Source organism: Sinohyriopsis cumingii, chromosome 1 (assembly GCF_028554795.1).
Source record: "Sinohyriopsis cumingii isolate HCF-2022 chromosome 1, ASM2855479v2, whole genome shotgun sequence".
Taxonomy (NCBI): domain Eukaryota; kingdom Metazoa; phylum Mollusca; class Bivalvia; order Unionida; family Unionidae; genus Sinohyriopsis; species Sinohyriopsis cumingii.
This window is the reverse complement of record NC_142961.1, coordinates 49,506,098-49,520,392: the sequence shown is the minus strand read 5'-3', so window position 1 is coordinate 49,520,392 and position 14,295 is coordinate 49,506,098. Positions and strand designations below refer to the sequence as shown.

At 39.3% G+C, this 14,295-nt stretch overlaps 1 protein-coding gene across 7 annotated transcripts in view; it reads right to left on the bottom strand.

Annotated features, from left to right (window-relative positions):
• LOC149806839 (uncharacterized) overlaps window positions 1-14,295 on the bottom strand; it is a 247,442-nt gene that overhangs the window by 136,418 nt on the left and 96,729 nt on the right. The gene's annotated exons all lie outside the window — the stretch shown is intronic.

The following is a 14,295-nucleotide window of genomic DNA, read 5'->3' as shown; positions in this document are numbered from 1 at the left end:
TACCTGAAGTCTGGAAAATTAACTGAAATAAGACACAACAAAATTGTTACCCTAATGTCCTAGAGCATGAATGGGGTGGGTGGAGTTACTTGAAAAGCAAGGTTATGAATAAACTAAGTTTAATATGTCAATAACTCTCATTACAGTTGATTTGGTTTAAGCAACGTTTCCACTAAGGTTGCACTACTACTGGTACCTCATACCAGCTAGAGTGGAAAAGTCAGTACAAGACCCAATTTTACTGGTTCAAATGCTAATCAACCAATCTCATTAATGCATGGTTTATCACTTGCACGGAGTGGAGAAAATTATGTTATAAACATTTATTTTAGAGTAAGAAAATGAGATGAATACATTATATCTTTACAGGAGCTGCATTCATAATGGACAGCACCACAGGTCATGGCCAAGTGAACACAAGTCAACACATTGATTCCAAACAGCATCACAAATTTTATCCAATCTATAACTTGGTAAATTATCAGGTCAACATCATTAAATGTAGCTAAAAATATCACATTTGTTTTTAGACAATTATTTAAAGCAAATTAGGTATATTTAGCTATATTTAATAATGCTGGCTTGAAAATTGACTGAGTTACTGATAGGATAAAATTCGCAATGCTGTGTGAAATAAACAATAGTGTAACTCCATTCCAATGTCAGTCACCAGTTTAATCCACAATTCACAACTGTGTCCAGAGTTCACTTATGAAGTAAATAGTTAAAGTGTTTCCATGCACGGCATACAATGATTAATTTTATTGTCTTGGTGCTGGTGAAAGCCTTCAAATGCAGCATGTCTAGATCACATGACTGGCAGTAATCTATACATAGAAACTAGCAAATCCAAACCAAGCTAGTCCACAAGCAAAGAAACATGGTTATTAATTTGTTTTAAACAAGAGTAAATAAAAGTCGTACGGGAAAAAAATTGAACTCATAATGCCCAGCACTTTTTTCAAAAAATGAACTTATCGATCACTGTGTCATGATTAAAGATTCTTTGATGCAAATGGAATGAAGCAGAAAGTGCCTGTTTGGATTAATGTGTATGAAACAAAAAGAGAAGTGCTTTAATGTGTATTGTTTCCTCTTGAATCAAATTTCAAACCCTTACGATAGATCAAAGAGATAAGCCACCTCTCCTTCTGGTCCTGAGTTGTTACAAAGTCAGCAGGGAATTACAGCTGTAGGAATAGAATAATTTGGCTTCTTACAGACTTTGAAGTTGAGACAGTAAAATTTAAAGACTTAAAAACATGTTTTTGTAGTTTGTCAGTACATGAATAATAACAGCATCATGTTTTTTCCAATAAGGAGGCAAATTATATTGGTAAAAATTGGCATTTACCAATGTAATGGAACCTCTGCTAAGGTCAACACTAGGACTTAAGGTAAATACACTTAATAAATATGTACATATTCAGAATGCCTAATTCACTCGGTATGACACAAAGCAAAAACAATGGAGCGTAATTTTATCCATTAGACTAGGAGATGACTGGAAATAAATGAAGACTAGTGGGCATGGATGTTCCCTATGGGAAGATGACTAGACATCACATTAGTAAGAGTAATTTCTGTCCCTGAAAGTGTATACTATGCAAAAGCAACAGGTTAATATATTACTGATATAAAAACAAAAGTTCTATGAATGAAACTATATCTCCACCCTGTTTTCAATGGCCCTTGATGAAAATAATTTTTTAAATGCAGAAACCATTTGACCATAGAAATTTAAAGGATTCTTCTGTATAAGAAGTGCAAGCCATCTGCAAAGGTTGATAACTGTAGATGCTAGCAAACTGAAGTATGGGAAACATTTTTCTTCTTACAGTCAGTGACCTTGACCTTTGCTCTTTTGAACCCAAAATAAATAAGGTATCTTCCCCAAGCCAATCACAAAATTTGGAAATGTACATGGTGGACATACTGAGTAATGCAAAAATGAAATTGCTAACACATGAAAAGATCGACATTATAATATAATATACTCTGCCATATGATAGGCACATAAACAGCCTTGCAAACTGACTGACACTATAATGGCTGAAATAAATTCCAGGAGTATAAGATAAGATAGTTTCTTCCTTTAAACTTCTGTCAGCTAAAACGAGCTCTGATATTCTCAAGTGACAAGATTTTAAACTGGCCACTGTGGCAACCATATTGGATGTAAACACTAATTATATTAAGGATCAACTAGATATTACAAGTCTTCTGAAGGAAACTCTGTCTCAATATAACCATTCATTCTGGAGTAGCAATAACAACACTTTTAAGATGGCCATCATGGCAGCCATATTGGATGTAAGATTTGCATCATTTTTATTTAGAACCAACTAAATAACATTAGGTGTCTTTTAGTGAAAACCCCATGTGGATATGGTCACTGAATCAGCAGAAATTATAAATCAAAAGATTTTCTAGATAAGCTACCATATTGGCCACAATGAATATTAGAGTGGCATCATCTTTGTTTAGGACTTTAGGACCCACCATAATAACAGATAATATCTACCTTCTGTGCATGACCATGTGACATAGAGTGGTGTGCAAAAGGTCATAAGAGCGGTAAACAGGTCTCTGGCTGGAGCTCAAAATACTTGACAAGATCAGCAAGGTGCAAAGCTGAACCAATTCTGTGCAGTGAGAGAATTTGAGTGTGTTGGAAATTGCAGCTTGATAGCTTTTGATATTGGATAATGAACATCTTTTGGTCTTAAAAAGGAACAAAAGGAAATCAGCAATGGAAGAGCAATGGAAGTTACAGAGGGGCAGAAAGGATCATATTCCTGCTTCACCAATCACAGAAGATTCTCCACCTGGCATCATAGACCTTGGATGCAGATGCTCTTGTGGCTGAATTAAGCAACTGGCAACTCAGACCAAAAACTTGTTCTGGAAGGGATCACTTGAGACAAGTCAGGCGTGAAGGTTGAGAATATGTGGGCTATTGTGGAGGAAGAATCCCCAGTGTTGCAATATGAGATCCCTCCCGCAAGGTAGAGACCAGGGTCAATGGGTCGACAGGTCTAGAAGATTGGTGAGCCAGAATAGCTGGGGTCACAGTGGGGTAATGAGGATGATCTGAACAGTGGAGGTTCTGACTTTTGGCAGAACTTGGGGTAACAGTTTGAAATGTGACAAAGCATAAGCGAATAGGTGTACCCACTGGAAGCTGAATGCATCTACTGCCCATGCTATCTGATCCGGAACTGGACATATAAAATAGGAAAGTTTGTTGTTGAGCCTGGTCACAAACAGGTCCACTAGGGGTCTTCCACAGAAGAACAGGGATTCTGTTATTGAGTGGTGAAGAGACCATTCTGTGAGGAAAGCTTGGTCTGTTCTGGCCTGGCTGTCTGCGAATACTTTTATCTTGCTTGGAATGTGGCCAACATGGACTGCAAAATTATCTGAGGCTACCCAGATGAAAACCTCCATGCAAGAGAAGGGGCATGTGTGCCTCCATGACATCACAGATATGTCACAAGGGCCATATTATCTAAGGAGCCCGTGACATATAGGCCCCTTATTATGCTGATGCACCACTGTAATGCAAAAAAATACTGCTTAAATTTCTAGGGTGTTGAAGTGGAGGACAATTTGGCCTCAGTCCAAGAACCATAGAGAATTATGCCTTCTGGCTCTGAATGAGCACCCCAACTGGAATCTGACACATCAGCGAACAGATAGGGTGGGGATCGGATGCTTGCATGGAACCCCCATCAGAGATTTGTCTTGATTCATCCACCAAAGCAAATAGTGGTGAAGATCCAGTCCTAGAGGGATTGGGGTTAAAACAGAATCTCTCTGTGGTTTCCACCTTGCAAGAAGAAGGCACTGTAGAGGACTCATATGGAGACATCTTAAAGGAAGCAACTGGCAGTGGTGTTCAAGGTTCAGAGTACGGAAATGTAAGGGTGTGCAGATAACAAGGTTATGCTCATTGCATCTCTAGGAAAGTCAGAATTCTATCTACATGATCATGGGAAACCAGACCAAATTTGGTTTGTATGTAAGTTCATCCCCACATAAACAAAGTCCAAAGATGGAACAAGTTACAACTTCTCAAGATTGGGTACAGGACCCAACTGAGTTACAGTGGACCAAGAGCAGAACAGATCCCGATGAAGGGACTAAACTTGGACAGTGTCAAACAGCCCAAAAAAATGAAAAATTGATTTTCCCTGTATTCTGAGGCAGGCCGCTACCACTCCCATGATCAGAGTACAGACTTGGGGTGCAGTGGAAATCCCAAATGGCAGAACCCAGAATTTATAAACTTCCTGGTTTATGCAAAAACAGAGATTTTTGTGGTGTGGAGGAAATAATCAGCATGTGCAAGCGAGCATCCTGAAGGTTGATCAATCAAATGGATGAAAAGCATTCAGATTGAGGAATTTTTCTCCATCATGAAGGGTTCCTCTAAGAGATCATGCTTCAAAATTTCCTGTGTTTCTTGGTGACCAGGATGATCGGAAATTAGGAGGGAGACTAACTGTTCAAGACCCTCTAAACTGACCCTTACTGCACAATGGTGTGCACCTCCTCCCTTAATTTCACCAGATTATACTGGGAAAAGAAAATGCGGGCTCCTTTGGTAGTGGTTGTTCCCAAAACTGGAGTTGATAACCCTCATTTCCAATTGAGAGGACCCACCCATAGCAGGACTTTGGGGGGACTGGACTGGAGTTGCACCTGCTTGAAAAATGTTTGCTAATGGCCCCGAGAGTGATTGCCTGATCTCCTTTCCAGGTTGATTGCGATGGACCTGGAGTGGAGATGAAAGATGTTAGTCATCCACCAAGTCTTGTGAAGCCATGGAAGAAATGAGGCCCCCCAAAATAGAGTCTTGGTTTATAGAGGAGCAGCCCTAAGAAGGTCTTTACTGTGGTTAAGCAAGCCTTTTTACGAGTCCAATGTAGTATGAATAAAGTCTACTAAAAATGCCATGGTAACAAAGAGCACATGCCGAGATGTCTGGCCACAGCTTCCAGCACAAGTTGTAATGTGGCTGCATTCAAAGAGGTCTCTCTCATCATACTAAAGGAAGTAGCTGAGAATAGTTCTTCATGTGAAGCTATGGTCACAAGTAACCAGGATTTCTGCTCCATAGCATCATTTGTTTTGATGGGAAGGTGTACCCAGGCTCCTGTAGAAATACCCACTTTGGAGAATGTACCCGGTAACTGAAAGAAGAAATAAGGGGTCTGAATGTTGAGGGAGGAACAGACGACCCTCTACATTGTGCAGCGATATTGACCTTGTGAACCTCCTCGATGTTTCCTCAGTCATGGATGACTGTGGGAGAAGTAAGAGGTCTGATTGGGTTTGTACCCTGGGGATCATTTCCAAAATGGAAAGAATCTTTTTGGACTGTGCGGCCAATGGTTTCAGGCACAAGTCCATGGGTAAGACATGGTAAACCTTGTTTACTGCCTTATCAAAGGACCAGACCTCTTCTTCCTCATCTATCTGCAATGAAGGGGTGCGCCTGAGAGAAGGTGTCACCACTGCAGCTTCTGTCCTGAACTCACTGGAGACAACAAAGATAGAGAGTGTATCATCATCATCATAATCAATGATGCTCTCAGTTGGCTGGTCATCACAATGTCCCTTGATGGAGGAGGTATAGGGGCACTCTGGGCCACAGTCCCTGGTTCACTGTGAGTTTCAGAGGGGAGATGAAAACGTTTGTCCACCCTAGATGATTCAACACCTGAGAACATAGCATGCGGTCCCCATCCCTACCCTGAGTGCTGTGTAAGGATTGTCAATCCTGAACAGCGTGGGATGGTGGGGGGGGAAGGGGGAAGCTTGATTCTTTCCCTGTTCCCATACCATGAGGCCGATGAGTGATAGATGGAAAAGAAAATACTAGGTCTTCAACAGATTTATCACTGTGTGCATCATGGGTGCAGTGTCTACCTCCCTAACAGAAGGAGGGCAACATTGCAGTGCTTTACCTCCCTGATGGGAGGGAGCAACCTGCTGATGTGTTGCTCAACCTCCCTAAAGAGAGGGCACAGCCCACAGCTGTGGTTCTCCAACTACTTCAAGATAGGGCACAAACTGCTACCATGGTGCTCTACCTCCCTAGGAGTGCACAACCCACTATTGAAGTGCTCTACCTAATAAGATGGTGCAACCAACTGTTGCAGTGCTCTACCTCCCCAACAGGAGGAAGCAACAAGTTACCTGAGATGTGCATGCTGTTAGAGATGTGAAAATTGTTCGTCATCGCCACTTAAGCAGTCTGTGTGAGTAATCCAAGGGCCCTTGTTGTGGTCACACTGCCCCATAGACGGTTATGACATTATCATGTAATAAAGAAATAATGACTGTCATCTGAACTCACCGGGTTGTATGCAGTGTCATACTAATGCAAACACACTTGTGTATACACTAAGAACAGTGTATGATGTTGCTGTGAAACTCAATTAGTTGCTTGCAGTGTTGTACCCTGTGCACACCTGTGTATGCAAAAAGAACACTGTATGCATCAAGTACACAATCAAGTTGACTTCTTGGAAATTACCAGTAGTTTTTCCAAGTGAAAAATCAGACAATTCATCTGTGAACTTTATTTATTAAGCAACATTCAAATACATCTGCAACATCAATGCATAGCATGGGCAAACATAAAAAATATACATGAAATTGAAGATTGAGGAAGCACTGTCCTGCCTAACGCAGGGCCTATTGTTATTTTCCTTAGAAGACAAGGTCTTACCTTACTACATTGTTTTTATGTATGGAATGTGTGTCCACCTAAAAGATGGCACATGAGGTAGCCACAGAAGCCCTTTAACTTTATGCCATGATACGGTTTCTTATAAAACAGAACAGACAGTTGTGACACCGAGATTAATTAAAAACTGCAGCAGAAGACAGATTATTTGTGGTAAGTTGATAGATGTAATTTCTCTGATAATAGTTTCAACAGATGTCTATACAGTATGGCATCCATCAAAATGAATGACAGGTAATATCTAACTTCTGCATATGACCAAGTGACATAGACAGTGCTGTGCAAAAAGGTCAAACTGACTTCTCCACTCTGTGGGAGGATGTACTCACATCGAACGGCGGGTGATTTATTGGCATGAAAATAGGTTAGCTACACAATAGCTGCAGGATAAGTACTTGCTGCTATTAAAATACAAACTTACAAGACAAACAATGATGAAATTTCAGACACATAAATTTGAAGTAAAATGTACATTCAAACAATATTTTTAAAAATTCACATAAACTCAATATTTTTAAGTTAAAAAAATTAAAATTTAAATATACTCACTATTGTTAAGTTGGACAATTTTTTTTCCAAACATTTTAAGTAAAATTGGAAAACAGACATTTCTGTCTGACTTAACTACAGCTGAAAGATGAGTATAAATGGAATGTCAGATTTGTCTTTTCTCCTCTGATTGATCTGCATTTATCAAGTACAAGGGAGGCAACTCTACTTAATCAAAAGCTTCCTTTTATACATATAAGGGAGATAACCATATCTGGATTAAAACAAAAGTTAACTCAAAAGCAAATACTGACAATTACGAAGCCAGTTTTAATCTGATATAAAAGTTCTATTTGATCTTTGAAGACATCAAACAAAATGTGTTCAGTATTCTAGATTAGAGCAGAGAGAACTGATGGTAAAGGACTCAAGTTTGTAACTGTAACAGGTAAATAAACAGAAGTTTATCTCATCATGAACTTATGTCAAGAGGTATTCAACCAAATCAGGATTAACAAATTTTAAAAATTAAGCAATTACAAAGCAATTAAAACTTTTCACAAAATTGAAAGAAATAAATTTGATGGATTAACTGCATATTTTATAAAGGTACCTATACAATGAAATAAAATTTGTACTCAGCTTTTAAAAAAACTAAAATTATCAACTCTTTATTTTAAAATGAACAATTAAATTTAATCTACATGTCACCTACTAGGGACAAGAGATTCTTGTAATTCCTAAACCCATTACTTGCACAATTCTGTCAACCAAATGCAGCTGGCATATAAACGCCAAGCCACCCAAATATCGAAAGAGATATCTACAAGAGATATTGGCAGACATGGTACAAATAAAAGTAAAGATCGTTACCTTCATTACTCTTTACAAGGATTACATTTATAATATACAATCAAGCGCAACAATATCAACAATAAACCAATATAAAGTGCGTATTGTATGGATAGAGATGACACCAAACAAATTTATCATCTTTTTAGTTCATTGTGAGAATTTAACAGCAAACACATTCACATCACATCAAATATTAGAAAACTACAAATAAAAAAACAGTTCCAAAAATGTCATAAGGAGGGCATATTCAATTTACATCAACCCTTCACAAGTAAAACCCCATTCCAATACATTCAAGTTGATATACTCACGCACTAACTTCAGCTGTAATTGCAATAGATGATATTAAAAATTGTCAAGAGGACTATCTGGGTGGGTGGTGGGGTAAAACTTATTTTAATTATGTAATACTTAAACTGATGCTATTGCATAGTTTAATCTTATTTCATGCACAAAAACATAATCTGTTTGATGTGAATACAACCTCCAAGAGAATCGAGAATTTTCAATAAGACACTTGTCCATTCATGCACCTCACAATATCTTGTGTAGAAAAATAATCTTTTTCAGAGACAATGATTATGCCAATACACTAGAGTGTGGTGGGAGTAAAAATAGTAAAAATTACATGATGCAAAATCCAAAGAAAGAATTGTTTAAAAGGAGTTTATAGGCTATCTTGTGTGTTATGGCCACAGAAGGGCTGTGAGAATGATATGAGCAGTGGAGGTTCTGACTTTTTTTGAACATTAGATAGCAGTTGGAACAATGGGAAAACGTATGTCAGGGGTGTCCAAACATTTTGCAAAGAGGGCCAGATTTGATAAAGTGAAGATGCCCGGGGGCCAATAGTTCCTTCTGATGTTTTTTTAACCACAAAAGTTACATGCAAATATACACTGTTATAGAACAATAAATAATTATAAAAAAACGACTCTCCATGCCACAGTGTTACATGCCAGGCAAACATTCATAAATTCTTGCTTCTTCTCAGTGCAAATATTCTCCACATTTTCATGACACAGTCTTTGATAAATGTACCTTCAGTAAAAGATTTGCCATGTTTATCTATTAACAAGGCCACTTCGTAGCTTGCTTTGGTAATATTTTCCTTTGACTCACAGGCCCGTGTGAAGAATCGCTGTTGTGATGCTAGAGCAGCTTGGAGTTGCTTCACTTTTTCAGCACGGTCACTCCCTGTTAGCTTGTCGTATGTGTTAGCATGTTTAGTCTGGTAGTGTCTCTTTATGTTGAAATCCTTAAACAAGGCAACCGTCTCGTTACAAATGAGACAAACACAATTGCCTCGATTTTAAGTGAAAAAGTACTGTAATTCCCATCTCTCCTGAAAGCGGCGGCCCTCACTGTCAACTTTCCTCTTTTTCTTTTCAGTCGTCATGGCAGACATGAGCGGAGAAAGGTTCGCCTGCTAGCGGGCCATAAATAATACATTATATGACCGAAGCTGCAGGCCATATGAAATCTTACCGCAGGCTGTGATTGGCTCGTGGGCCGGACTTTGAACATCCCTGGCGTATGTGAAGAGATCATCCACACTGCCTAAGCTCTCTGGCCAGTGCTAGACAACTCATCCAGGGTCCAATGACCCTGAAGGATTAAGCATTCTTGTTTTAAAGGAGTGCCCAAACCAGAATCTCATACAGCTGTGAACAGATAGGAGAGTGGGTCTTGAACAGTGAACAGATCTTGAATACTGTGAACCAGCCAGTCATCAAAGTACTGGAGAATTCACAGTAATTGAAGGTACACCACTACAACTATCAAAACTTGGGTGAAGACTCTGGATGTGGAAGCAATTCCAAAAGACAGAACCTAGAGTAGGAAAACTTCAAGGTCCAAGCAAACCTGGAGGTATTTGCAATGTGGAGGAAATATCGGGATGTTCAAATATGTAGCCCGAAGGTCAAAGGAGACAATCTGATCTGATGGACTCATTGCGCTCTGGACTAAGGATGTGGTATCTTCAAAAGACTCCTCCAGAAAAAACTGGTTTCAGTGGTAGCGATAATTATGAGATCAAACTTTCCATTTGTTTTAATGTCCAGGAATATTTGTGTGTGTGTGTATGTGTGTGTGTGTGTTTGTGTGTGTGATTTAGATTTTTAACATAGCTTTAACAATTTTTTAGTCATATCGCTACGATGTCTGCAGTGTGACAGCTTATAGTGATGTCTAGCACTGAGGCATCCTACCGCAGACATGTAGCAACATGTCCCACCCAGTCACATTATCCTGAATCCAGGCCTACCAGTCCTAACACTAACCTTTTAATGCTGAGTACCTAGCCTAGCAAGGCAGCTGTTAGTACCATTTTTTTCAAGTCTTTGGGTATGACTTGGCCAGGGTTTGAACCCATGACCTCCCATATCCGAGGTGGACACTCTAACCGCAAAGTGACTGGAGAGGTCAGATTTGGAAGTATACTGATTGTTCAGAACCCTCGTGATTGCAACTTTCTGCAAAAGGGTGTGTACCTCCTCCCTCATTTTCACCAGATCGGACTGGTGAAGAACAACGTGGTCTTTGACAGTGAAGATTGTTCCTGAACTGGAGTTGGTAATCCTCATGATGGAAAGGACCCAAACATCATCTGAGATGCTTGACCAAGCCTTTGAAAACAGGCTTACATAAGCACCTGTGGGGATGTTTTTGAGGGGATGCACAGCTGAAGAGAACCTTTCCTTCAGAAGGTGGATCAGAAAACTTCCTTTTGGGAGTGTGAGGCAAATATTTCTTATCCGCCATGAACCTGACTTGTAATCTGAGGTTGCTTATTGGACTCGGGCTGCAACTGTTTACAAAATGTGTCAGAAAGTCCTTGAGGATAATTTGGATTTTCATTGCTGCCTGGTCAGTTAAACTGGGCCAGGAGCAGTTGAGAAAGATTGATGTTCATGATCCAGCTAGCTTTGAGTAATCACTGAAGGGTGAGTCCAGTGCTTCAAATGGCTTCAAATCAAACAGCCCTTAGAAGGTCTTTATTTTATTGTTAAGCAAGACTTTTGATGATTCCAATGCAACATGGTGGATATGCAGAAATTCCACCAATAATGCCATTTCAAGAGAAAGTGCATGTCTTAATGTCTTGGCCACAACTTCCATTATGTGTTGTAAGGCAGCTGAATTGAAGTAGGACTCTCTCAGTATACTAAACATTGCAGCTGCGATGATGTCAGCATGCAAAAGTATGGTGATAAGAACCTGGCTTTATGGTCTATGGCTTCATTTGTTTTGATGGGAAGGTGTGTTCAGGCTCCTGTTGAAAATACCACTTTGGATGAACTAGCTGGAGAGGTTCAGCAGGCCACTTTGGGAATGTACCCAATAACTGGCAGTACAGACTTGGGGTCTCAATATCAGGGAAAAGATGGACCAGCCACGAGATTTTGATGTCCTTGATCATGGAGGTATGAGGAAGAAGTAAGAAGTCTGGTTGAGGTTGCATCTTTGAGATCTCTTCCAAAATGGCAATGATCTTCTAGATAGCTTTTGGCACAAGTCCAGAGGTAAGTGGTGGTAGACTTCATTTACAGCCTTGTCAAAGGAACAGGCCTCAAATTCATTATCCATGCTGCATGTGAGATGCACCACTTCCCTTAATCTCTTTAACATGACAGAGCTAAATGTTTGTATAGTGCGCCAACTCCCTATCAGGAGGGAACAACATGCTTGTGTGGTGCTTCACCTACCTAACAGGAGAAAGCAACAAGCCTGTGCAGTGCACTTCCTCCCTCTTGGGAGGAAGCAACACACTGCCCTGAACATGAGTGTTTTTGACATCTCCTTTTCATGGAAAAAGCGATCAATTCCACAAACATTCTGTCCCTCCTCTGGAGGACCCTCATATGCTGACAAAGAAGTTGGTCCCATAAAGTCCTGGGACCTTGAAGTGCTCATCTGAGCTTAAGAGCTAATCTTCTCATAGAATTTAGTTTTTTTCACCCCACCCCCAGGGAAGAGGGTCTGTGAAAGAAACCCCAAAAGACTGATGATGAGGGGAGGTAACTTTCTGTTTCCTCTGCTGCCCATAAGTATGACTGGAATAAGCTTAAATTCCAGGTTTCAGAAGGCCATAATTTGTGATGTGCACACAAAAAAATTCCATTTCGTACTTGAGAAATTGATGCAGCCTGGGTGAGTGTCCCCCACTGCCCTACTCTGTCCGAACATTATTCTAATTTTTTAAAGGGACTAAAGAGAATATATTTAAATGTCACATGTACACTCACCTGGTTGTTTGCAATGAATGCTTAGTATACCCCTGTGTATGCACTAGGTAAACAATTGTAGAACCATTTCACCTGTCGTTATACTTTTGTTTTTCGCTGCAACCTTTAACTGAGGAAAAATACAAAATGCAGACACACATGCAATAACAGTTGATATTTTCTTCACTCTTCTTGCTAGCAATGATGTTATTAATATATGTGTTGAAGAAAACAATAACAATCTGTAATAACAAGATTTTTCTGAGCAAGTAACAAGATTCTTCTGAGTGAGAGGAATAAATTGTCATGTTATTTCTTAACTCAAGTACTTACCAGTACCTCTGTTATATATTTAAAAGGAAGACTGTGTACTAAATCCCTAAAGGGGAAAACATATGGTAACTGTATGTTCTTTAAAGAACTGAATTCAAAAAGTAAGAAAAGGTTACCAGCACATAACTTAAAATAAGGAATGGATGGTGTAACACAAAAATTTGAATTAATTGTAAGGGAGACCATTAAGGTGGTAAACACTATGTTCAATTTTCTCTGGTGATGACCTAGGTTGTTGTTGTTGTCATAGGGTTTAACGCCATTTTTCAGCACAAGATAGGATATACATGGCAGCCAGTATTAATGGCTGAGGAAGAACCATGAGAGATGATCTAGGTAATAATGTCTATATAGCTAGGCATCCTTGAAAAAGATGCAAACCAGGTGCACCAGTGGATTGTGTCATACAGATAATTCACCAATGTGTGTGGGCTGGGGTGTAATTACTCCCAAAGGTTGGCAGTAGTTTGACACGAAAAAGCATAAGCAACACAATAGCAACGGTAATTTATTGATGATATTAAAAAGTTAATTACTTCTGATGGAGGGGCATTGTTTCCATCGTTTATATGTGCATCTGGAATTGGTGAGATTCCATATTCGTTGATCATAATTTACAAAATGTAGGGATTTCTCTGTGTGAACAAGTGAGGCAGTCTGGGTGAGTATCTCAAGGGCACATTTTGTGGCCATACTTACCACCCAGACTATCCAACATTGTTTCCAAAGAAACAAATGTCCTGCAAGAAAACAATGAATAATGATAACATGTATTCAGTATGTCATACATGAACTTCCATGTTGTTTATATGGTGCATGTACAAGGTAAACAATGAAAATGAATGTGTTATGATGTAGTAAAGAATGCCATCTATTTGTTAAATAAGCAATTAACTGCAAACACACACACACACACACACACACACTCTCTATAATAATGTGATGCAAGTGATATCAATATATGATGATGAAAATATACCAAATTTGGTGTTTACAGAATTATTTAGGAGAATGAATAAGTAATTCCATCTATGTTAGGATGGGGTCTCTGCTGCATAAGCAGCTCTAACTGTTGCTGAATAGTAGTGTACCCAAACCCTTAAGGGCTGGGATACAGCAAGGCAACCTAATTGGTCCCCTAAAAAACAATATTCTAAAAGGGCAAGTAAAATGAAGACTGAGAGGATACATGTAACACCAGGATATACAAATTTGTTGAATGAAAGGCTGCAGGATAGCGAAGCCCTAGCAAAAAGCAATTCTTCTCTCATCACAAATTAGACACATGTCCATTATCCTTGAGAAAGATTACTGCTCTACGCATTAGCGTGTGAGATGTGTGGACCATGTCTTAATGACAATCCTCCACTCATTGGGAAGATTTATTCACATCAAATGGACAAGGCATTTCAGCACAAAAAATAGCATGCTACCTAATAGCAATGGTATTCCTGCCATTAAAACCAATATTTTCAAGATGGACACTATGCTGGAGGTCAGACCAGAACCATTTTTCTTCAGGAACATCATGGCAGTCATGTCAGAGGTCAGATCTGCACCATTTTCATTTTGGACCATCTAATAATGTTAAAAGTCTTTTAGTGAAAACCCCATGGTCATATGATGATC